This window comes from Diceros bicornis, chromosome 6 (assembly GCF_020826845.1).
Source record: "Diceros bicornis minor isolate mBicDic1 chromosome 6, mDicBic1.mat.cur, whole genome shotgun sequence".
NCBI classification, from domain to species: Eukaryota; Metazoa; Chordata; class Mammalia; order Perissodactyla; family Rhinocerotidae; genus Diceros; species Diceros bicornis.
The window spans coordinates 61,453,546-61,468,469 of NC_080745.1; the positions used below are offsets into that span (position 1 = coordinate 61,453,546).

At 43.4% G+C, this 14,924-nt stretch overlaps 1 protein-coding gene across 7 annotated transcripts in view; it reads right to left on the reverse strand.

Moving 5' to 3' along the window:
• Window positions 1-14,924, reverse strand: part of SORBS1 (sorbin and SH3 domain containing 1) — a 218,966-nt gene that overhangs the window by 153,565 nt on the left and 50,477 nt on the right. For 6 of the 7 annotated variants that reach the window (XM_058543601.1, XM_058543600.1, XM_058543602.1 and 3 more), the window contains exon 2: window positions 6,073-6,161. The exons of the other annotated variant lie outside the window; for it this stretch is intronic. The gene's annotated coding sequence lies outside the window, so the exon portion shown is untranslated. The remainder of the gene's footprint in view (window positions 1-6,072; window positions 6,162-14,924) is intronic. 7 annotated transcript variants of the gene reach the window in all.

A 14,924-nucleotide genomic window follows, 5' to 3' on the forward strand; every position in this document is an offset into this window, starting at 1 on the left:
GTGTGGTGACTGCAGCAAACTGGGACTCGCATGCTCCACATGAGGGGACAACCGCTGGTTCCACTCCAGCCCACAGTGTTCCATGTGAGAATACGGCCCAAAACTGTGAGATATTCTAATTGTCAAGAGTAGCTAGAAAGCAAATTATGTGAAATTTCCTGACTTGTCAAGTTCTGGCCACTTACTTCAAAAGCTTCTAAAACACTGGTGTTGTGTGGGCAGCTGGTTTGCAACCTGCCACAAAGAACAAAGATGCTATAAACGTAATTAATTCAGGGAACAAATGCAACATCTAGAAACACAAATTTTGTTGGAAAATGAAGGGTGAACTCTATATACTTTTTTTTTAAACCTATATTCTCCTATAATAACTTTTCTCTTGGTCCGAGGAGGGGTAAGGGGGAATAAATGAACTTGAGAAAAAAGTGAAATTAGCTGTTAAAATGCAAAAAGGGTAAAGGTGCCTCTACTTCCTTTTCTTATTAAAACAATAACAATTCATATAAGAGTATTTCCAGCTTTTGAAGTCCATGTTGGGACAATTCTGGAAGTTGCAAGTTTCACTGAAGTTAGGCTGCCTTAAACATAGCTATCTTCCCTAAACTTTCTCCATCCAATAGAAATGCCATCCTAGAGCAGGACCTGCCACTCAGAGCTGTCCAGACGCAGCCACTTTTACAATGGTACGCTAATGGTTTGTATGACTAAGTTAGAAGGCACGATAACCGAGTAGAAAGTGTCATCTCCTGAAAATTATATATGCAAATTGTGTACGCACAGATGTGCCTTAGAGGGGTTCCCGACCTCTCCCCTAAAAAAGCCTAAGAACCAACACCTAAACGATTATAATAGTGAAAGTTCAACTGTGCAAGTTCAAGCAGAAATAATGCAGTCATTTTTTCAAGCACACCTCTGCAGGAACCATTTTTATTTAATCACCGCCATAATCAGCAGACTAGAGAAAAATCTCTTTGAGGGAGGAAAACAGGGTGAGTCATCTTCATGTTGATAAGGAGACTGCAAGATGAGTGCACTGCTGTGAAGTAGGAATCAGATGGTGCCTTGTCTAAATTAGTCAGTGGAGCAATCAGAATGATTTCTTCCCGTGACATTCGGTAATCACTGGAGATGATGCTGATCTCTCTGTTTTAGTGATAACCCCAAGTACGATCTCCTGTTTACTTCCTCAAACCAGGGAAAAAAAAGGAAGGACAAATGAGGTATTTCACACAGTTCGTAGTCACTAGATGGAAAAGGAGAAAATATCTTGTTTTTACACATGGTCGGCAAATGTGATACAACTTCCTGTTTAAAAAGTACAAAATCAAATGTGTAAATCTCTTGGAGAAACACCAACACCTAAGAAATGTTGCTGCTGCACAAAATGGATATCATGTCTTTGTACGACACAATAACTTTGGCCAGAAAGTGGCCTCAGGAACCTCTGGTGACACAAACCAATATGGCAGCCCAGAGAGAGAGTTTTAGACAATGACTACTGCAGAAGCTGCCCCCAACAGCACACACTCCAAACAGCAGTGTGGCAATCAGCAGCTTTGGTCCTAGAGACTGAATTCCAGCCTATACTTTCAGAAAGGGGACAACTTAAGCAAATTCCATTTTCAGCATTTTCCTACAGTAGCTGAGATTCTTAAAATGTGAAAAATGAGTTTGGGTTGCTTTTAAATTTGACTGAACTCTGGGGTTAGAAACTGTCAACCACAATGTATTCCAAATTCCATGTCCTGTTCCACAATGCAATAACACTTTGCTTTAAAGGGCAACAGGGAGATGTCCAGCTGAAATGTCCATAATTTGTGGCTCAACTCATGGCAAGAACACCTCATTTCTAATTCGTATTTGTCTAAAGCAGCTGAATAACATATTGGCCAGAAACAGCCTTGAATCCTTTTTGAAAGAAGGGAAGGAAAGAGAAAAGAAGAAATTGGCCTGATTGACATATTACTATACATGCAAAAATTTGAAATTCAAGTTAAAGATGCCTAGTCCCAAGTTGCTGATGAACACGAAGCCTCAGAACAAATAAAGGCAATGGACACTGAACAGGCAATGACCTTGATCAAAATACACATTGAGCAAGAACACTTATAAAACCAAGTAGTGAAGGAACTTTAAGTTTTCCTAGATCATGTATTGAGTCTAAAAGAGATTCTATTATGCTTTTTAAAGCTAATACATAAACATGATACAAAAAAATTTAGGGTATAGGGTGAAAAGTAAGTCTCCTTCTTACACCACTTCCCTCATCTCTAGCATCAACTCCTGAGAAGGTCTACACACACACAAGCCATGAGGCTCTGTTCTGCTTTTTAACTTAAGGAGGATACCACCATTTTTAAATGCCCCAGCACTCTAAGTCTCCAGGGACATGGGAAGGCACCATCCTTTTTTTTTATTCCTGAAATCACTTACTAAGAAGGAAGCAAGGAGGAGAAATCCTCCCTGCATGATTGCCAGTAAGTTTCATCCTTTTTAATTTTATTTAGGTTCCACTCTGCGAGAAAAGAAGACAAACGAAATCCAGGGTTGGTGCCAATCATCATGAATACCATTCCACTGACACTTCCATTTTGCCATAAACCATTGGTTATAGATCTAGAATGCTACACAATCAATGTTTATTTTCCAGAGATTAGATGTTCCAGAAGTCCCCCTGAGAACATTTTCACTGAAATACAAGGGTCTTGAAATACATGTAAAACAAGTTAGGGCTGCCCATTACCCAAGTGATTTGAAACAGCACATTTTAGAACGCTGCTTATCACACTGCCCTCAATAGCTGCACTGGTTTCCCACTCTTTTGTCATTTCCACAAAAGGCCTGAAAAGACCAGGCCTGGGGAAAAGGTGAAAATGTTTTCAAAGAAGGGAATCTTGAGGATATTCAAAAGCCTCTGGGGAGGGCTAAACTGAGAGGCTCACTAGGGCAGTCGGAGACGGGTGGGGCTCAAAGCCCCAGCAAGAGGAAGGAAGCAGGCAGGCTTTGAGCTGCTAACTGTGGGAAGGGGGCAAAACCGTCTACGGGGGCCGGAGATTACAAGACTAAGGAAACTTAGCAGGCAACCTGAAATGGAAAAACTAAGGAGCCCAATGAGATTGTGCAGGAAGCTCAGTGGGGCAATTTCTCTGGGAAATGGACAAAACCAATATGGAGCAGCTGCATTTCGTGCCAGAAGCCCAGAAATAGATGAAAATGTATATGATTCAGAACTGATTCTCATCAGTCAATGGCAGTTGAGGGGTATGGGTGGTACCCGAAACACATACATCTACTACAACCATCGTGGTATACCGTTACTGTTTCTTTTGTTGTTTTTTTTTTTTTTAATTTATTTTTGTGAGGAAGATCAGCCCTGAGCTAACATCCGTGCTAATTCTTTTTGCTGAGGAAGACCGGCTCTGAGCTAACGTCTATTGCCAATCCTCCTCCTTTTTTTTTTTTCCCCAAAGCCCCAGTAGATAGTTGTATGTCATAGTTGCACATCCTTCTAGTTGCTGTATGCGGGACTTGGCCTCAGCATGGCCGGAGAAGCGGTGCGTCAGCGCGCGCCCGGATCCGAACCCGGGCCGCCAGCAGTGGAGCGCGCGCACTTAACCACTAAGCCACGGGGCCAGGCCCCTGTTACTGCTTTTTATCTTGTAGTCTTGATCCTTGTTACTTCAAAGATAGCCTAAATATTTCCTAAATTGTGGTCCTGCAAATCATGGTGCCTGATTGGCTTTTCATGGAATTTTATCAGATCTAACTTTCATTGCAAAATTACTGATTTTCAGGCATTTGCACTTAGTGAACCTTCATTTAATGAACTTTTGGAGGATATGATTGTAGGATGAAAAAAATCTGAAATGTATTAACAATAAATTAAATTTAGTCATCAAAATGGCTTGTAGAAGTTCCAGTGCATATAAACAACAGTGTAGTTTACAGGCTATTATTGGCAAAGGATGCTGGATCCTTCTGCTTGCCAGCCAAAGGCACAGCCATGTGCCAGTTGCATAAACGCAGTTTATAATTCACTCAGCTGACCAGATTTAAAATGATGCAATTCTAAAACTAACTTTATTGATTTGAGGGAGTCACAGTATTTCAAATTTTTTACATAAGGTGAAGCTTTATTACTACTTTTATATCTCATTTGAATAATTTATACTTGCATTACACGAAATCATACTATATTCATCAGCATGTCTTCATTTACTTCTTAGTAGGGATTTTATATGGAAAATCTACCCTTTGCCTTTCCTCTTTTCTCTGTCCAAATCCTACGGATCCCTTTCTCTCCTTAAGTGTGATGTCATCCAGTCTCACAGTTTTAAATCCCATCTACACGCTGACAACTCTCAAAGGTACCATTTCCAGCCCTAGCCAACTCTAAATCTCTGCAAGATTATCAAATGGGCATCTCAAACTTAATATGTCCCAAACAGAACTCTCAGGGTCCCCCCCAAACCTCCCTCTTTATTCCCCATCTCAGTAAATAGCAACATCATTCACTCAACCAAAAACACTGGACTCGTTCTTGACTCTTCTTTTTGCCCACACCCCACACCCAATCCAGCAGGCTCTACCTTCAAAATATATCCTGAGCTTGACCATTCACATCATTCTACAATCACCACGCTAATCCAAGCCACGCCCATTCACATCATTCTACAATCACCACGCTAATCCAAGCCACGCCCTTATCTATTGCCTGGACCACTGGAAGGGCCTCCTACAGGTAACACTGATTCTACTCTTGCCCCTAAAGTCTTTCTCCACTCAGGACCCAGAGAAATAATTTCAGAGCACAAAGATCACATCACTACTCTACTCCAACTTCTCCAATGGCATCCAATCACACTCAGAGTAACATCCCAACTCCTTATCATGGCCTACAAGATCTGGCTCCCACCTACCACTGATCTCATTTCATATCACTCTCCCACCCATAACTACCCCCCAGCTCAAGGTGCTTCCCTGAGGACTCCCACCACAGAGCTCTTCCTGCCGTCCAGATGGACGCCAGTTGTGGGACCCAGAATGTCCACTGTGTCCCTTTAGACATAGCAATCTGGAGAGTCAGCCTCCCATACCTGAGTTGGGTCACGCCTGTCCTGACTGCCTTTCCTTCCCGCTCCAACCTCCAGTGCTCTGCAAGCTCCCCAGGTGGCCATGTCACTGGGATTTGTCTCACTAGGCCATAAGAGCACCTGGTCCACAAGTTGGGAGCTGACCAGGGGGTCAGCATCAAACAACCCAGATTTTCTCAACAAAGAGTGGCTAGAATCAAGATGCAGGGGTCATACTGCCTCCCTGGCTCATGGTGGCCCTTCCCCTCAATAGCTCACCTGAGAACTTCAACATCAACTAGCTAGCATGCCTCGAAGCACCCTCATCTCAGCATTGGAACACACTGTTGTTAAGGACACATTTTTGCCTCTCTTAACTGCCACAGAAGCAAGACATTTACCTGCTGTGATGAGTAATTAAGTTTCTTTCAAAAAAGGAAGAACGTTTGTTAGCTGTGAAATTATCTGATCTCAAATAAAAATGAAGGTAATTGTGAAACATAGTTAATTCATCTTTCAAGAAAACAGCAGCTGCAGTGGTGGGAAGGAAAAAAAATGAAAATGCAAATCTCTTGAAGAACCACTATGGAGGACTCAGAAAATAGGTATTTAAAATCCATGTTTCAACATATGTGTTCACATTTTAATTTGTTAGCTTAGAATTGCCCAGCTCTACATCTCAGAGCCAAATAGGATTACCTTATATCTGTCTAGCACTTTATTCCCTTTGAAGCATTCTCACATATCTCATTTAGCAGAACAGGATTCATTTCTCTATCTGGGGCCCAGAGAGGTCAAATAATTCACTTAAGATCCCACAGTAAAAACTGCAGATTCAAGTACGTACCAGAACCCAGATATGCCTAGGCCCAGCCCAGTGTCCTTCCTTCTATAACAGAAAGGACAGTGTGGTTCTCTGAAAACCACATTCTTTAGTCCACTGAAAATATTTCCCTTCACTGCAGAAGAAGAAGAAGAAAAAAAAAATACATATATTCACCAGTGGTTTAAGGTGGTGGCAAGATGCATTGGTCCTGGAGCTCTGGGCAGAGAGAGGGTTTCACAAACTCTTCCAACCAATGCCAACCCCTGCAATGACAAACATACAAAACATCTGGTGTGAATCAGGCACCCTGTAGCCTCTCCCCAAGAAGGCCATCCAAACACCACTTACACTCAAAGCTCCCATCCTCTTCTTCCAGTCCCCTGCTACTTCTCCAAGTAGAACAAGAATCTTTAGTTTACCAGCTGAAATGGTCCCCATTAGAATCAATGGATCTTAGGCAGAAAGAAGCTTTACAGATCATCTATAACAGGGATCACAGACTAAAAGCCCAATGGGTCACATATAGCCTGTAGAAGTATTGTATTGATCTGCAAGATGTTTAGAAAATTTGAGCTAAAATTTAAAAATCAGAGATGTCACATAAAAACTCAGACTACTTGCTTCTCTAAAAAAAAAAAAATCAGAGGATCTGTCAACATGGCCCACGTTCATGTCTGAAAATGATCAGCTGGTGCTAGTAACAGCTGCTTTTCATAAGCAGGCTTGGCTACTCCAATATGCCATAGTCTCTACCACACTCTACTGTCTCAACACAGAGAAGAGCTGTGGTTATCACCGCCCTTGCATTATTGTGTTGTGTGTGTGTGGTACAGAAATTATTTCCCTCTACCTATTCTAACGAAAGTGGAAACAGAAAAGAAAAAGTGGCCGAGTCTCAAGAGGAAAAAAAAAATGGTAAAGTACATATAGAAACTTAAGTTAGTAACCTTATTCCTGTAGACGTTTGCAACCCCTGAACAAGTACAACACTCCCATGTTATACAAGTTAAAAATAAGCAGGAAAGTGACTTGCCCATTCCCACAGTGAGAGGCAGAGCTAATTCTAGAACCTAGTTCTCTTGACCGCCAATCTAGGACTCTTTCACTACGGCCCACTGCATAGTAGTCTTATATTACAAAGCAAAAAATATTATTTATTCATATATATATACACACACACACACACGTATATGTATGTCTCTCTCAAAGCTAACACAACATTCAAGGAAATATAGCTGAAGTATCCAACCCACTCTGTACTAAAATGCTTGCCATAACTTCATTTGTCAAAGAATATAAGAGTAAGTTACACCAGGTTCCCTAAGGGTTCGTTTCCTAATGTGACATTTTCAATAATTTTGCTGCTTTAAGTACAAGAAAAATTCTCACAAATACCATGCATCTATTACTTTAAAAGTGCTCAGTTAATGTTCCAAACTGTCTGAAATACTTTTTATGCTAGAAAAACGTCCTTTAATATGCATCTTGAATACAAGGCTATAAATAAGCTTGGGTACAGGTACTAGCACTGTAATAAATGAACAATGTCCAACTAAAAATCTTGGTGGGAGTTATTTATATCATCCCCTCAAAAAATGTATTGATTTATTCACTCAACAGGTATTTACTGAACCTCATTACACACCAGGCAGCGTGCGAGGCGGTAGAGACACCAAGATGAACAAGATCCAGTCCTTGCCCTTAAGTTGCTCCATCTGGGTAAAAGATCCAGACACCCAACAATTCTAAACCAATGGGTAAAATAAAGATCTGGGTAGGCACAGGTGTTATGGGAACACTGAGCAGGGGCTCCTAGTGCAGCTGAGGTGAATAGATGCTTCCCAGCAGGACAGAGGCCTGAGGAAATCCTAAAGCAGGGATGGGAGTGGAGTGGGCAGGGGACGACCTGAGGGGATGGTGGGAATTATAGGGATAACACGGGCAAAAGCAAGAAGTGAGAACAGCCCCTCCACTTTGGCCTTGTCTGGATCTTGTGTTACCTCATGAGTTTTAAAAATCCCTGCCTTGTGCCACCTGACCCAACATCTGCTGAGACTCAATGCCCAACCCTACATGGGCACGCATGGAAGTTTATCTTGCCAAGTGCCCGTATCAAGAATGCCACCAATTCAGCCCTGCTGCCTGGCAATGCACACCTATGACTGCCTCAGGGCAACCAATGCTGTCTCCGAGTCTAAAGGGCCCAAGAAACATGGGGATAGAAATACTGAGACTTCTAGTATTTCCAGTACTTCCATGATGTCTCTGAGAAGACTAAGTAGATTTTTTTCCATGTGCCAGTCTCAAGACAGTCCTGTCTCTAGCTCAGGGCCTGCATTTCTATGGCCAGAATCTACTACGCAGTCAAGCCTCAAGCAGAAGTTTTATGAGAATATGTCCCAGAATATCTTCCCATCAAAATCCCCAGGTACAGTTCTTTTCTTCATGAATAAGAAAGAGATGAGCCACCAGCCCTGATCTAGGCTGAGGCAAAGCCAGGGGGTAGCATTCCCAAAAGATAAGCTTTTAGAAAGGGGCATAAAGAGGAGTGAAGACCAAAAACGTGGCCATGGTTAGGGTTCAAGGCCAGTAAGAGGAAATAGGGAGGCAAAATTCACCTCAAGAGTGGGAAGAACTTGGGGCCAGCCCAGTGGCGCAAGCGGTTAAGTGCACGCACTCCTCTGCGGCGGCCCGGGGTTCGCCAGTTCGGATCCTGGGTGCGCACCGACACACTGCTTGGCAAGCCATGCTGTGGCGGCATCCCATATAAAGTGGAGGAAGATGGGCACGGATGTTAGCCCAGGGCCAGTCTTCTTCAGCAAAAAAAGAGGAGGATTGGCAGATGTTAGCACAGGGCTGATCTCCTCACAAAAAAAGAAAAGAGTGGGAAGAACTTCCCTGGATCTGTAAGGGGTGGGCAGGTTCCCAAATCTGGCTGAAAATTAGAATCACCTGGAAAACTAAAAAAAACTCCCTGGGCCCCAGACCTACTAAATCAGAATCTCTGGTTTCGAGGCCCAGGGATTAGTCAGCAGATTCTGATGCCCAGACTCTGATACCATTTCCAAATGGGTATTGTTCATTGAGAGGCTTCAGGAGCTCCAGAACAATCTCCTTAAGGTCATTAATTCAGTATCCTCCCGGTAGCACTCAAGAATCCAGGCTTTGGGGAGTTGTATATTCTTAGTATGTTTACCCACTCCCTACATCACATTATGACAACCATCACTTAACTCTGTTTTATTTTAAATAAAAAAACACAGAATGCCAGCAGCCAGGATGGCAACTGGGTAAATAAAGTGGGCCCTCCCTCCTTGCCCTAGTGCCTGTATACCATGACGCAACGCCAGTGCCTCCAGATAAACTATTGGAGTTGTCCAGCCTCAGCAGAACTGAGTCCTTGTACACCTGTGTAGGCTCACCCTATACCCTACAGCAGAGTAAACGGTCTGGGAGCATCCGGTCATCGAAGGTGGCCTTCGAGGAATAGCTCCAAAGCACACAGCACTCTGATCAGGTCCTTACTGCCCACCAAAGAACAGGACACTGCAGATCAGTGCAATGCCTGGAAATCTGCCAGGCCAGCTGAGCACTTCTCTTCCCAGAGTTCCACTTTGTGGTCAGGTAATGACCCAAGCAATCTCAAGCCAGGAATGGCAAAGTAAATGCTGTGTACCACAAAAATGAGAGATCGGAGTAAGCTGGTTCCCTGAATGGACCAGCCTAGAAAGATCTCTTACCCGACATCACCAGATGCTACCAGGTGACCTTCAGACAGTCCAGCACCAGAGACACCCACGGCTGACCAAGGTCAGCCTTCCTGATTGCAAGACCCAACAGCAACCCACAGTATCCTTCACTAGAAGAAGGAGACTCTCAAGCATCCCCTTCAACCTAACGGGGTCCTCCACTTGAGCCATATGCAAATTTGGAAGAGCATGGGTGGAGCAGGAAGTTTAGGAAAAGTTCGAAACTAATTTGCCCCTTCTGGTGGTCCTCAATTTTTAGGCAAGCCATCATTTCCTGTAGTACCATTATGTCCTTACCTAAAACAACACCCTTCTCTGACCCAACCCTCCAAAATAAATCACAAGAGTTGTTCCAGGCCCTGCCAAACACCTTGAACCATCACCTCTCTCATTTAAATCCTCATCTCTATCCCATTCCAAGAATATAGAATAATACCGGATGTTGTGAAAGTCACATTAGCCACCTTCATTACTACTAAACATCAATCCACACCACCCAACCAGCTCTGAACCAGTGGGAGTCTCTCGGGTTACATGTTCTCACAGAACCACGTCTTTCTCCTTCACAGCATGAAGCACTTACTTGTGCTTGCCTTTTTATTCAAGTTTTAAGGGGTCTCTTGTTTGTGTGACTGGCTAATCACTGTATCCGACCATAGTGCCTTCAAACCCTCCAGGTTCCTTTAAGATATACCTCCAATTTCACGTCTCCCAGCTAAAAGATGATCAAGCCAACCCATTCCCCAACTACTCAGTCTTGCCACTGGCCTCTGAAATCTAAGCAGCCACTAATTAGTCCACTAATTTAATGGACTAGGAAGGACCCTGCTCAGAAGACTAGTCTAGAATTGGAGAAAATCCCCAACTGGCCTTGAGGCTGACCAACTCAGGAAAGAAGCAAATCAGAATAATTATCTTTTTATTTCTTTTGTGCGTTTCTTTTTTAAATCACACTGCATTTATTATTTTATTTAAGATGACTTTCTAAGATACGCAAGATGAACTTTTTTTGACCTTGAAAAAGCAATTCCCTATTTCCCAGAGCAAATCCCACTGGGGCCATGCCCAGTGCCACATCTTCAGGACTTGAACACCACTGAGGCTTCCAAAATGCTCAATGCCAACGTGGCTCAAACATGTCTCATCTCTGGTCCCATTGCCCAGCTGTTCTCCCTCTACACCCATTGGCAGAGGAAAGTGGTTTGGGGCAGCTTTTTAAAGCTCTCTCACCTACTCCACCGATTCCGTAGGAGGGAGAATGAATGTTTCCAAGTTCTCTGAATGACAAAAAGCTCATAAAGCAGAATAAAATTAGTTGAAAATAGCAAAATGATTTTTAGCTCCCCTTCAAAAAAAAAAAAAAAAAGCACGCCTACTTTGAATGATTCACAGTGACTTCATACCTTCTTCCACTGGGATATGCTTTTCTTCCTCCCAAAGGTGATAGTTCCCTCCCTCCGCCCCCTCCACTCCTAAGACAAAATACCTGTTCTATCTGACTCAGGGTCCCCTTGAGAAAACCTTGGCAAAGGCCAGAGTACCCCTCTGCAGATGGCCAGAGGCTCCTTCCCCCTAGGGTTTTTGCATTTGCTGTTCTCTCTGCCTGTAAAGCTCTTTCCCTGTCTCTTGCCAGGGCTGGAGTATTCTCACCATTGAGAGCTCAAATCAATTATCAGCTCTCGACTAAGGCCATCCCTAACTACCTAACCTTGGTCACATCAGCAAAAGCTACTTTCTAGAACATATCACAATCTGTTATTATCTTATTTATCCATGGTCCCCTCCAGGGGGCAGGAATCTTGCCCGACTTGTTCATTGCTATAACCCCAGCACCACACAGTCCCTGGCACACAGCAGTGCTCATTAAATTGCTGCTGAGTGGGTGAACAAGGAGGTGGAGGCAGGCCAGTGGGAACAGGGCTGAGCGCCCTCCAAAGATGCCCTACAGAATAACTTCATCGTGCCATGGCCTCTGGAATGGTCTCCCAGTTTCTCTTGCCTTGATTCTTCTCAATCTTGTCGCTATTTAAATATGGGTTCTACCACTATATACCCCACACCCCACCCCAACTGCTCAGACTTGGATATTCCCCTGGAGACTCGATTCCCAAGTTTGGCTTCTCCTACTCTGCTTCCATTCAGCCACCCTCAGCTTAAAAAATTCAGACATCTACAGGGGTATCTGACCTTCGATGACCTCAAGACCCTCAGGGATCTGACCCAAGCTCACTCTTCCAGCTATATCTCTAATACCCCAGCTTCCCACTTCAGCCTCTATCACCACCAATTAGCTCACAGCTCAGCTGTGTGGACCTACCATTCCTAAAGCCTAAACCTTTGCTCAGGCCTTTCCTTCTACTGCCCCAGTACCTGTTAGCTTCCTCTCATCCCTCAAAGCCCCCCAGGTTGGGCCTGGTGCCCTTCCTCTCTACCCCACAATCAGGATATTTACCTCTATATCCTCAAATTCTTTCTTCTGTTTCCCCCAACTGACTGTCCCTTGATAGTTAGGGTCCAATCTAACTCATCTGTTGGCCCTGAACCTGACTGACACACAGCAGGTACTCAGTAAAGGTACACTAAATTGAATTAACTTGTTTTCCCTTTTACAATTCCCATTTCCACAGTGACTCCCTGAAGAACCTTAACACTTGGCACAAGTAACAGAAAAGATTCTGTTGTTGAGCATGTTTATTAAAACCAACTGAAAAGAAACAGCTGGGGGTGGTACTTTCATCATCATCTTCATATTATTATAGAAATGAAGACCTGAATGGTGAGAGCGGAGAGGTGTGATACAAAGAGTTGTTGGTTCCGGGTTCAAGTCCAGACTTGGCCATTCACTAGCAGTATACTCATGAGCATGTCACTTTCCCTCTCTGGCCCCAAGTCTCTTCCTCTGTAAAATGAAAGGGCTAGTCAGACACAAAAGGTCAGTACATACAGCAGTACGATTCCATTTGTACGAAATGTCCAGGACAGACAAATCCAGAGAGACACAAAGTAGATTCATGGTTGCCACGGGCTAAGGGGAGGGAGGGTAGGAGGAGTGAATGCTAACGCGTATGGGGTTTCTTTTGAGGGGGAAGAACATGTTCTGGAATTAGGTAGTGGTGATAGTTGCATAACAATGTTAATATACTAAAAAATACTAATAGTATTTTTAAAAGGGTTAAAATGGTGAATTTTGTGTTGCATGAGTTTTATCTGAATTTTCTTTAAAAAAATGAACGGGCTAGACTAGACTAGAGTTTGAAACCTGGAGGCTCAACAGGCCACAGCAGGCCTATGGCATGTTCTTTAGACCTAAATGGAGTTTTTGATATATTTGCACAAACAACTGAAAAGCCAAAGACTTTCTGGATTGTGGTGGCGGTTACTCAAACCTGCACTTGATAAAACTGCACAGAACACACATGCATGTGTGCACACACACGAATGACAAATGAGTGCATATATAAACTGGTGAGAAGTGAACAAGAACAGCAGACTGCAGCAGTGCCCATTTCCAGGTTCTGATGCTGTACTACAGTTAAGTAAGAAGTTACCATTTGGGGGAGCTAGGGGAAGGACACATAGACCCCGAACTTTTTTTGTGTGTGTGCAATTTCCTGTGAGCCTATAATTATTTCCAAATTTAAAAATCTAAAAAAAAAAAAAAAAAGCAAAGATTTTACCTTTTAAAAAGTCTAGATTTGTGGCTTCTCCTTAAAATAGCAAGATCTGGTAACACTGGGCCTCAACGACAATGGTTGGAAGGAACTGGCAGTAGCCATTTCTCCTTAGATGGGCATGGCTCTCAGACTCGTCTCCCTGAACACCAAGGCCGAGTGTCAGTTGCCACTTATCATGGTGCTTGCACTGCTTCTTCTCTTAGAGAAGAGCAATATTTTTCTATCAACAGCAGGAAAAGGAAAGACCAAAAGGGTCTTGTATTTCCAGAAAAAAGGGAGACCACAACATTTTTGTGAAGAACATTCCGATGAGTTTGATTTGCAATTTCTCACCCTTCATCATGTGCTACCTGCCTGGCCTTTGAAGCATTTGAGGTTTGGACCCCTGGACTATAACTCTTTAGAACCAAATTTCTTCCTCTAAGTCAGCAAATTTTAAAATCAAACCACTGGAAAAGAACACAGGCTAAGTACACAGTATCCCATTCTCCCCTAAATATTTTGGTTCCTTCATCTCACCTTTCCTGAGAACACACGATCCTGCTCTCAGCCACCAAAAGGGACGGTTCCACTCCCTTATGTGTAATCACATCCAGATAAATAAGCAGGATTTCTTTTTTCCACAGAAATTGCAGTTCTATTTAGTAGGGGAGGGCAAAGGTCCTCGGGGCATGTGTTCCCCCACCTCTCCCATCACACCCCCACCCCTACCCCCACAGAACGTGCAAACCAGTAATTTAGAGAATTGGGACCCCTTGCTACCCTGGGCAACCAGGCAGGACACACCTTTCCAGTCAAGAGATGCTAGAGTTGTGCTGTCCTGTATGGTAGCCACTAGCCACACATGGCCATTGAGCCCTTGAAATGTGGCTAGTGTGATTTGAGATGTACAAGGGTAACATACACAGCAGATTTTGAAGATTTCGTATGGAAAAAAAGAATGTCAAATATCTCATATTTTTTATATTGATTACATACTGAAATGATAATATTTTAGACATGTGGGCTAAAGAAAACATGTAGTTAAAATTAATTTCACTTTTTTTTCTGCTGAAGAAGATTCACCCTGAGCTAACATCTGTGCCAATCTTCCTCTATCTTGTATATGGGTCACCGTCACAGCATGGTCGCCAACGATTGGTGTAGGCCTGCGCCTGGGAACCAAACCCAGGCGGCCAAGCAGAGTGCGCCAAACTTAACCACTAGGCCAAGCGGCCAGCCCCTCACCTGTTTCTTTTTACCCTTTTTAATGTGACTACTACAAAATCTTAAATTACATATGTGACTCACATCACATTGTATTGCACAGCCGTGCTGGAAGAGACACTCAACATTCTAGCATGGGGATTACAATCATAACGGAAAAATGAAGACTTCAGTCAAGCCTGGTCTCCACCTACCAAGTGCATGATCCTAAGCAAGTTATCAATCTCCGACACTCACTTTCCTCCCGTGTACATGGGCAAGATAACTGATAACATGCAGCACTTTGAGCTTAGGGTGAGCTTGAATAAAAGAGTGGAACTGGAAGCACCACGCATGGCATCTTCCCATAGCTGGTACTCAATCAACACCTACATACTTCCCACCCTTCTTTCTTCTC